Raw genomic sequence first — 10,251 nt, 5'->3', positions numbered from 1 at the left:
TGGCAACGGATGCAGGAACCTGCCAGGCAGGGAACCCCACACACCGAAAGGTGGGGTGCTGGCACGGGACTATAAAAGGTCAGGAGACATTCTGGATGGTCTGGACTAAAGACATGTCCATCCAGGAGGGAGTCTCCCCCTAGTATCCCTGGGGCAGAACCAACCCCCAGTATCCGAGGATGTAACCATATTTGGAGATAAGGTCTTTAACAGGGCAAGGTCTGGAGATAAGGTCTTTAACAGGGCAAGGTCTTTAACAGTGATTGAGTTAAAACGAGGCTGTTAGGGTGGGTCCTAACCTGATTGGACAGCATCCTTATAAGAATAGAGCCAGGGGTGTGTGCTCACAGCCGAAAAGACCATGTGAGGACACGGAGGGAAGAGAGCCATCTGCAAGCTGAGAGAGGTGTCAGGAGAAACCAGCCCTGCTGGCACCTTGATCTTGGACTTCCAGCCTCCAGAACTGTGAGAAATAAGTTTCTGTTGTTTAAGTCACGCAGTCTGTGATACTTTGTTAGGACATCCCCAGCAAACTAACTGGGTGCTGAAGAAAACCACACCCACAGCACCCATTAAAGGGGGGTTGTTTTCTTGCCAGTACCAACATGGAAAGAATCATGTGGCTTCTCACTTTAACACCAGGGGAATTGCTTAGTTTCTGCCTCCTTAACTGTCCAGGGCACATTGTAAGAGCCATCTGGACACTGTAATCACTTCTGGGAGATTCTAAAAGACTTCCTTCAACTTATCCCAGTAATCTGCAACATCCCTGTTAAGGATTAAATTATGCCCCCCCCCGAATATGTTGGAGTCCTAACCCCCGTACCTCAGCAAGTGACTTTATTTGGAAATAGGGTATTTTTTTTTGTTTTAATGGTAATTTATTTGTCATTGTAATTTATGACAAACCAAAGTACAATTTATTCTGAATGTTTTCCAGAAGTCTTTCTTCCAAAAAGAAAAACAAAGAGCATTTAGTATTATAAAGAATTATATTTAAAGGCAACCAATGTAAAATCCATTGACCTCTTGAGGGTACCTGAAATATAATTAAACTACAATCATCAAGGCTTTTACAATTCATAATTCTAAACAAGAGTATTATTTATAAAGAAGTGCAAATTGACTTCTACTTTCAACTTTAGTTAAATGAAGACACTCAGTATTCTTCCTGAATAATAGTTTTTCACATTCATGCTTTCATCTATTAACAATCATTTTGTAATGAAACAGTCTTCATCTACTCTTACCCCAGCTCTTGTGATGATTTCTAAATGTAGGAAGGCCTGTGAAACATAAGGTGCTACACTTAACCTGGTTGGCCTCAGTACCATGAATTTTTCTTCTGCTGAAGTTTTAAGTGAATATATGTTACAACCCAGTTCTTTTGAGATAAAGCTTCAGCTGCTGTCAGGAACCATAAACGTTACTCTGGAACAGTTACTCTTCTGTTTGAACTTCATTACTACAGAGGAAAAATGTTCCACCGTGGTTTTGATGTTTTGGAATGTCTTAACTTCTGGGTCTCAAAGCTCGACAGGGTCTACCTTTTAGAGAATTGGCACCCATAATGCCACTAGTGAGCTGGTCATCTACTTCCACCTCAATAGTCACTGTGACTTTGAGCTCCTTTGTAGTGATATACATCAGTGTCTTCATAAATAGCTTCTGTGGTGACAGCAGGAGCTAATGGATCAAACTCCATTACCTCGTAGTAATTGGATGGCTGAAAATCATTCTTTGTCATCGCTGGTTGATTGCTGGGCAAGGATGGTGGTCTCTGCTTTGTTGGTGTCGCTGGAATGGTCTGTAGACTAGCCGGCTGTAGCAATACTGAATTTGAATATTCCAGAGAACTCTCATATGTATGACCTGAGGCAAGGTTTTGGCTGGTCCTTTGGGCAAACGGGTGTTTCTGTATTTTCCGAGGCTAGCAAATCCACCTGTGGATGAAGACTGGGTTTCAAGTTGTTTGTTACAACAGGACTTGGAGAGATGAAATTTAAGTCTGAAAGCTGAGCATTCAGGGTGCTGTATTCTCCCAGAGTGGCCCTATGCGTTGGAGGGCTGGGACTTAGGTCAAGGAGATCAGAGGATGGGGCAGAAGGTTCACTGCTAGTATTGGCATCTTCCCCCTGGTTCTTATTTTGCTCCAAAATCCTTTGTTGGTTTCGAGTAAACCTCTCATATCCAAGGGTGGTGTTACTAAAATCCTCATTCACTTGAATTAGCTCAACAGTGACATCTTCATTCTCCACCACCACGAGCAGGTCCATGATCCTCTCTTGCATCTCCCAACCCGTCTTATAAAGTTTCTGCAGAAGCTCTTTGTCTTCACGGTTTTTAGACCCAGCAATATTCTCCATCAGTATGGCAGACATCACTCTCACATTCATTTACACCATATCCAATTCACTGTGCAGTTTTCCAGTCTGTTCTGGAACCAGTGTAATACTGGAGTTCTTGGGAACTACAGAAGAAAGAGCTGGTGCAGTAGGAACAGATGGTGGTGGATTCGGTGAGATCTGAGCAGTCTCTTGTCTGGCTGTTTCAGCATCTGATGGAGGAAACTGAACATCTTTCTTAAGGAGATCCATCTTCCTTACACTTCTTTCACTTTACTTACATCCATACCTCCTGGGAAACCCTGCAACCACATCTTAATGAAATTCAAAATTCTATTCTGAATGTCTCTTGGCAAAGTATATCTGGGATTCAGCAGCTTAACTAGACTATCTTTAACAAATTCCTTCTTCACAATCAGAGACTGGAAACTTGGACCACAGTTCTGTATGCATATGTCAATAAGTGACAAGGTAAGTTGGATTTATGATTGTAGTTTTTGGAAATCCTTTTCTTCAAAGCTTTTATTGCATCTTTTGGCCCATCGTGAACAGTGTTAATTATGTCACAGATGTGCATAAACTGGCCCCAGTGTTCAGTCTGAAGTCCAGCAACTGTAGCATTTTCTATGTGCTGGCCCATGGAGGTTGCAAACGGGTTCCGGTGACTCTTCCCGAGCGCCATGGTAGCGCAGGGAGCCAGCCCGGGCCTCCGCCACTTTTCCCAACCGGAAATAGGGTCTTTACAGAGGTAATCAAGTTAAGATGAGGTCATTGGGGTTGGTCCTAGTCCAACACGACTGGTGTTCTTATAAAAAGGGGAAGTTCGGACATAGACACACACAGGTAGAACGCCATGTGAAGATGCAGGCAGAGATCTGGGTGATGTTTCTTTAAGCCAAGGAATGGCAACAGTTGCAGGCCGAACACCAGAAGCTGGGAGAGAGGCATGCACAGATTCTCCCTCACAGCTCTCAGAAGGAACCAATGTAAAATGGTTGTTGCTGTTGTTGCTTTGATCTCAGACTCCTGGCCTCCAGAACTGTGAGACAATACATTTTCATTGTTTACGCCATGCAGTGCGGGGTACTTTGTTATGGCAGCCCCAGGAAACAAATACAGTCCCAATTCAAAGTGTTTCTGTTCTCAGCTCCTGGAATCGTGTGTGGGGATTGAAAATTTGGCATATTTGGTCTACAAGGGTCTGGCTGCCCAAGACAGAGCCTAAGATGGCAGCCACAGTGTTTTGGGTTTTTAGCTTTTGGGTGGTATAATTGACGAATTAAAATTGTACATATCTAAGGTATACAACCTGATGTTTTGATACACATATACACTGTGAAATGATCACCACAATCAAGTTAATGGACACCACCTCACATAGTCACCTTTTGTACGTGTGTGGCGAGAACACTTAAGATCTACCCTCGTAGCATATTTCAAGTGTACAATATAGTATTGTCAGCTGTAGTCGCCGTGCTGTACATAGCTCTCCAGAATTCGTTCATCTCGACAGACTGAAACTTTGTACCCTTTGATAAACACCTCCCTTTTCCCCCACCCCCAGCCCCTGGCAACCCTCATTCTGTTCTGAGCCACAGAGGCTTGTAACCTCATCTTGGAAGTGATATAAAGTCACTTCTTTGTATCTATGGATAACAGTGTGTGAGGGGATTACTCAGGGTGTGAATCCCAGACAGGGGGATCATATGGGCCGTCTTGGGAGCTGCCTACCTCTGACCTTGGCAGGCCTTCCACTGACTGACTCTGGGCAAGGCTGTGACCTTTATGGGTCTTCCTAGTTGGCTTTTATCTGCATAATGACAAATAAGGATTGCAAGGTGATGGACTATTCAAGTGGCTACATATGTTGTCCCATTTAATTGGTACATCAGTTTCCCAAGGCAGGGATTCTGTTTCCATCTTCATGAATGGGGAACTGCTGGCTAATATTCAGGAGGTCTTGAGCTCAGGGTGGCCTCTTCCTCTGAGCTGCCATGTTTTTAATGAATGAACAGAGAGAGTTGGACTCCGGAGCCCCTTCCAGCTCTAGTCTCCAGGAAGCCTTGGGCTCTGAGGAAAGGCTTTCACCCTGATGATGGGGGGCCTGGATTCTGGAGCCCCTGCTCTTCCTGCGGCTGGGAGCAGCTCCACCTCCCTGGGCCCGGGGTGCCTCAGGCACGCACTGCTATCCTTTGGGGAGACTCTGTTTCTGAACAGAGGTGGGCTGTTGTGTCTGTTTCTCTGGCTAGACCGCAGGGATCACCCCTGACCCGACCGTGGGGGCCCCTGGTGCCGCTGGGCCAGCTGGCTGTGACACATGCGAAGCCAGGTCACGAGCTGTCATTCATTTCACCTTTCTTTCCAAACATTTATTTCTGCTATTTTGAGGAGAAGGTTCTAGACCAAACAAGGCCATAGCTTGTGGCCATTTGTTGCAGGTCTGGGACACCTCCTGACCACAGCGGGCTGGTCGGCAGAGGTCTCCTTCCCCCAGAGGCCCTGGGCGCCCGCACCGAGGGTCTCATTTCCTCTGTCCCTCGGTGGTTACATTTTGGGACTCTCTTGATTTCTTTTCAAGATCCACCCCGTCCACTCCTTGGTGACCAGAGCGGGCAGGGGCTGGAGCTGGCCTGCAGGGCACGTCTGCTCCCATGACCAGGCCTCCAGGCCCCCGTTACTCCCACTGGCAACCACGGAGCCACGTCAGCATCCCTTCCGAGCAGCGTTTGGATGGTTTTCTGTTTTGACACGACTGCTGAGTGCCCTCCCTCCTCTCCCTCTTCTGTCTTTCTCCCTCCTGGCCCTGCTTATTATTATCAGGAGAAAACAGGTCCACATTTAAACTTCAAAGGCAAGTGGGAAACCCATGTTTCGAGACACTGCCGAGGCCTAGGCTTCAAGAGAGCTCTGTCACCCCCCCCTTCCCACAGCCATGGGGAGCCTGTGCTCAAGGTCAAGGTGAAGCCCAGTCTGTGACCCACCTGAGGAATTCTGGAATGTCATGGGGCTGACAGGACTCTCAAGAGCACCCCTGGCTCGGCGGGAGGCCTGAGGAAGGGGTTTTGGAGGGCATGGCGCTGAGTTCCTTGTATGAGGGTACTGCACCCATGAAAAGGGGACGGGCCCAGACAGGCAGGTTGAAAAGCTTCAGGGCCTGGGGCTTTTCACTCCACAGGTGCGTTCAAATGTTGGCAAAGCAACTGATCATCAGCCAGTGTTAAGTGTTATAGTGCAGCCAAGCCAACCAGTGGGGCCTCCCTGAGCTGATCACCAGCAGGCGCTGAATCACTGTCCTCCTGTCTTTTATCCAGTGAATTAGGGAGCCCCTAGGACTGGTCCTGTTCTGCCTTACCCCACAGTAACTGGAAGGCAAATTTCCTATTCCCCAAATGAGTCCTAATGTATTGTTTTTACTCCTGCCCTTTGAGTACATTCACTCAGTCTTTTGCTTTCCCTTATTTAATAGGGTGTGAGCTGTGGAGGGAAATCGTTGTGGCCTTTATCCTGTGATGCTAAATGGTCCTTTCAGCCTCCACCTCACGTATGAAGGCCACCTGGCGGGAAGGCAGTGCAGCAAAACCAAAAAGAGCTTGAGTCTGGTAGCAGACAGGCCCACTCCACCACCAGCTGTGGCACTTTGAGCAAAAATATTTGAAACTTTTTGCTTACCTCTAAAATTGGGACAATAATCTCTTTTGCAGACTTATGGTGAGGGAGACCATGCGCGTAAAACGCCTAGCATGTAGTAAATGTTCAATTGAACAGTTTTCTCTTTCTGGCTTCCCCTCGAACCCATCCACCCAGGTGGGGCGAGGAAGGCTCGTAGCCCAGAGATCACATGAGAGATGACAAGTGTAGACAGATATCCGTGCAACTCCTGTTCTCCTGCTCCTGCTGCGATCGAATTCCACAGTCCCAGCCCACACCCTGGGAGGCTCGGGACACCCGAGAGGGAGCTTCTCTGAAAAATAAAGTTGCCACTTGCCTGCTACCCCAGGTTACACTGGATCACCACATAATGAAATGATTTTCCTTCCCCCTTTTATTTCCTCTCTTTCTTTCTTTCTGAGACAAATGGAAAAATAATTTGATCCCCTTGAATCTTTTCACCCTGGGTATTTCCCCCTTCACACCCGAGTGCCGCCCCTGGATAAACGGGAACACATGTGCTGAAAGGCCAGCCTTCACCCTCCTGACTCAGGGCCGTCCTTCTCTTGGGACACGGGTTTCCTTTCAAACCTCAGAATAAATTCATCACAGCAGGAAGAACATTGTTTTTCTTCAAAACTTGAAGGAAAAAAAAAAAAGCAAATCCCATATCACAATTATTCCATTTCAGAGGGAAAATGTTGCCCTTTAATCTCAAAGTTTCTTCTCTCCTGAAGGCTGTGGCCGAGGTGACTCGCAGACTCAATACAGCTGCTTTATTTTGCAGAATCTGCACTGATTCATTGCTTCGGGGATCCAAAGGGTGACACATACATATTTTGAATATTACCCTGGGTGTAGATCTGCATCGTGGCTTGACTTAAAACCCTTCTGCTTCTTGAGGTGTTCACACGTGGATGCTTTCAGTGGCGTTTTTACTTAAAAAATAATCCTCAGTACAGGTCTTCCATTTGCAAGTTGAACTTTCTGAAAAATATGCTGTGAACCTTAGTATGTTTTTTTGTTTGTTTGTCCTTTTGTTTGTTTTTTTACTGTGGCTCCTCTGACATCCTAGCCCATCAGAGAAAAACCCCGTTTTCTTTAATGAAAACACACAATGACAAATGCCCAATGCCGTGGACATTAAGCTCTTCGGTTTGACCATCTTCTGTAGCACACATCAGAGAAGCAGGATGTCTTCTTGAACTGAAACGTTGGCTCAAGAATTCCTGTAAACTTCCTTACACTTCATTTTAAGAAAAACTCCCTGACCCTGAGCATACTTCTCCTTTGCTGCCAGGCGTCTTTCTGTTTATGTAGACTTTGTTTACATGTGCCCCCTGTTAATAAAAATCTGTATTTAACAGATGCACTCAAGCACCTTGGAAACTAATTTTCTTTCAAACTCAAGCACTTTCTGGGAAGGAATAAAAGGAGCGGAGAGTTGGGTTGGCAGCTCTCCATCGCGTGACCATTTATCGTCAAGGAATGTAGCAGAAGACGGCTCCTGCTATTTCCTTTTGATTTTGGTGTGTAAATCTGCTCTCACCTAAAGCTTGACCATATGATGGTGCAGACACACATTAAACTGATTATTTCTGTCTGAGCTGTGCGTAGAATGTGCACTCTAAATTGCACATAAAAATGTTCCCCAAAATAGTACCACCTGCCTGCAGAAGTATCATTTTCTTTCCCAAAGACAGACCCAAATGTGTTTCTGGCATTCTGCTGCCTCTGGCTGATGAGGTTGTCGCCCTGTCCATGCTGGGTGCAAGCCTGGCCTGGGGCTTCCTTCCCAATGAAGGCAGGGACTCCAGGGGTCTCCCCAGAAGTGCCTTGGACTCTTGCTCAGAAGACTGTCTCAGGTATTTAGGGAGCAGCTCCTCGCTATCAAAGGGGTAAGAGAGGAAAGTGAGTGGGGGTGGGGTGGGAGGAGCTGGAATAAAGAGAGCAGAGAACAAAGGAGCAGAAGGAGGTGAAAGTACAAGGCAAACCATCACAACCCAAGAAAAAGCTCTCCCAGAACAGGAGAGATAAACAAACCCAGGGAAGAAGAAAGAGAAAGGAATGTAAAATTAAAAAACGAGAACTGTTTCAGTTTTTAAAAGGCACAATGAAAACTAAGCCCAGAAAGGCAAGATCAGATTATTGTGATTTCTCCTGATTAACGAGAGAAGTTTAATATCCTATTATCTTTCAAACATCTGCCATGCCCTCCCTAATTCAAAGAAGGGAAGGGCCTTTGGAAGGAGAAAGAAAGGTGTTTTGCCCATATAGGGGCACACTGAGAGCTTTTATTCTCGAAAGAGCTCTTCCCTGACTTACTAACTTCTTTGCCCGGAGAAAAGGGAGTTTTCATCCTTTTGAGGTGAAACCGCATCCCGTCTTTGGGAGCCACGCTTGCAAATGCTCCATTTCCTAATTATCCGGGGCTGTGCAGAGGGTACCACACAAAGACCTGAAAATCCTCAGAATTTTCATGGTCATTTTATGCTCTGGTTACAGACCTTTTGAATCTAAACATGGAAGATAGTCAAATGTCTTAGCAGTAAGGGTAGAAGTTTTCAGGACCATAACTTGTCCATCAGTGTCTTTGGCAGCTTGGAAGGCTGAAGGCTGGGCTGCCTGCTCACAGGCTTTGGGGTTGTCTCCATCCCTAACAGCCTGGGGCCCTTCATCCTCCTCCTGACTGTGCTTTGTGCTCCTATGTTCATGTTAGCCAAGTTCCTCAGAAATAATCTCTGTCCCTGTCTCCACGTCCTCACCTCGTGCTCCCACGCGGGCCTCTGTAAGTGAACTTCCCTGAGCTGCACCCTGCTATTCCCCCTGCCCTGGTAGTTTATGCATGACCACTGACCACCAAAGGCAGTGGGTTCTTTTCAGTCCATCGCTTGTCCTCTCTGTGGTGCCTGATGACGTTGACTCTTCCTTCTAGAATCTCCTTGCACGCTGAGCTTCACCACACACTCTTTCCTACTCCCTTCTGCCTGTCGTGACTGCTGATTCTCCCCCTCCCATGCAGACCCCTGATCCTTAGTCCATCCTCAGGGTGTGGCATCTCCTTCAAGGTCTCAGATGAGCCATCCAGACTGGGCCCCAGCCACATGTTAGTCCTCTGCATTCTGCTGCCACACCCCCAGCTCCTGCGGGGAAATATTCTTGCCAAGGTCTCTGCAGTAGGCTGAGTGTTAGCCCCCAAAGATATCCACATCCTAATCCCTGGAACCCGTGGGTGTGACCTCACATGGCAAAAGGGACTTTGCAAATGTGATTAAGTTAAGGATCTTGGGATGGGGAGCTTATCCTGGATTATATCTAGGTGGACCCTGGATGTCATCGCATGTGTCCTCGTAAGAGCAAGGCAGAGGAAAATTTGACACAGAAGAAGGAAAAGCAATGTGAAGGTGGAAGCCGAGATGAGAGTGATCAATTTCACCACCAGCCAAGGAACATCAGCAGCCTCTAGAAACTGGAGGAAGCAGCTCCCCACCCCCAGCCCCAGAGATTTTCCCCTTAGAGCCTCCAGAGGACGCAGCCCGCTGATACCCTGACTTGACCCCAGTGAGACTCATTTCAGACCTCTGGCCTCCAGAACTTTAAGAAAATAAATGTGTATTGTTTTAAGGCACCAAGTTCGTGGCAATTTGTTACAGCAGCTACAGGAAACTAATAAAACAGTCTCCAAGAGCTCCACTGACAGATCTGTTGGACATCTTTCAGTCTCCATGTCTCCTGGCAGAAGTATTTGGTAACACTGGTCTTTCGCTCTGGAACCTCCTCTTCCTTTGACTCCCATTTACCCAGCTTTCAACAGCCAATCAAGAGCCAGGTTCTGGGGATTCCACCCACCAAGCAGATTCAGCCTCAGTTCAGGCTCTCACTGTCTCTTGCCTGCATCCCTCTGTGTCCTACCTGGACCATTTCTAGTCTTATATTAACATCTAATCGCCCCGACAACTCGCTGCAGCTGACTTGTCCATTTCATATGGTTCAACCCAATAGATATGGTTGAAATGATACCGGTGGAAAAAAAAAATTATTGGATGTAAATATTTTAAAATACTGCTAAATGCATGTAAGCTTGTTTCAACCTTTTCTCCAGGGTCTCTGAAACTCCAGGGACCTGGCTGTGTGGGAGACACCCCCTTGCTCCTTCTCTTTCTCCCTGCCCAGTCCTTCCCGTTACAGGCTCTGATTCCCTTTGGCTTCTTAGTTCTCTAGTCAAATTGTTTTCCTTGAAGTTGCCGCAGCCCAGACT

General features: G+C 46.8%; 1 pseudogene; it reads right to left on the bottom strand.

The window, feature by feature from the left end:
* Positions 1 to 1,564: 1,564 nt before the first annotated feature.
* On the bottom strand, positions 1,565 to 3,106 carry LOC111175068 (TOM1-like protein 1 pseudogene; annotated as a pseudogene).
* Positions 3,107 to 10,251: the final 7,145 nt, after the last annotated feature.

The sequence above is a fragment of the Delphinapterus leucas genome, chromosome 18, assembly GCF_059928025.1.
Source record: "Delphinapterus leucas isolate spDelLeu-1000000601 "Yukka" chromosome 18, BTC_Dleu_Yukka2, whole genome shotgun sequence".
In the NCBI taxonomy this organism is placed as follows: Eukaryota; Metazoa; Chordata; class Mammalia; order Artiodactyla; family Monodontidae; genus Delphinapterus; species Delphinapterus leucas.
This window is presented reverse-complemented; position numbering and strand designations above follow the sequence as displayed.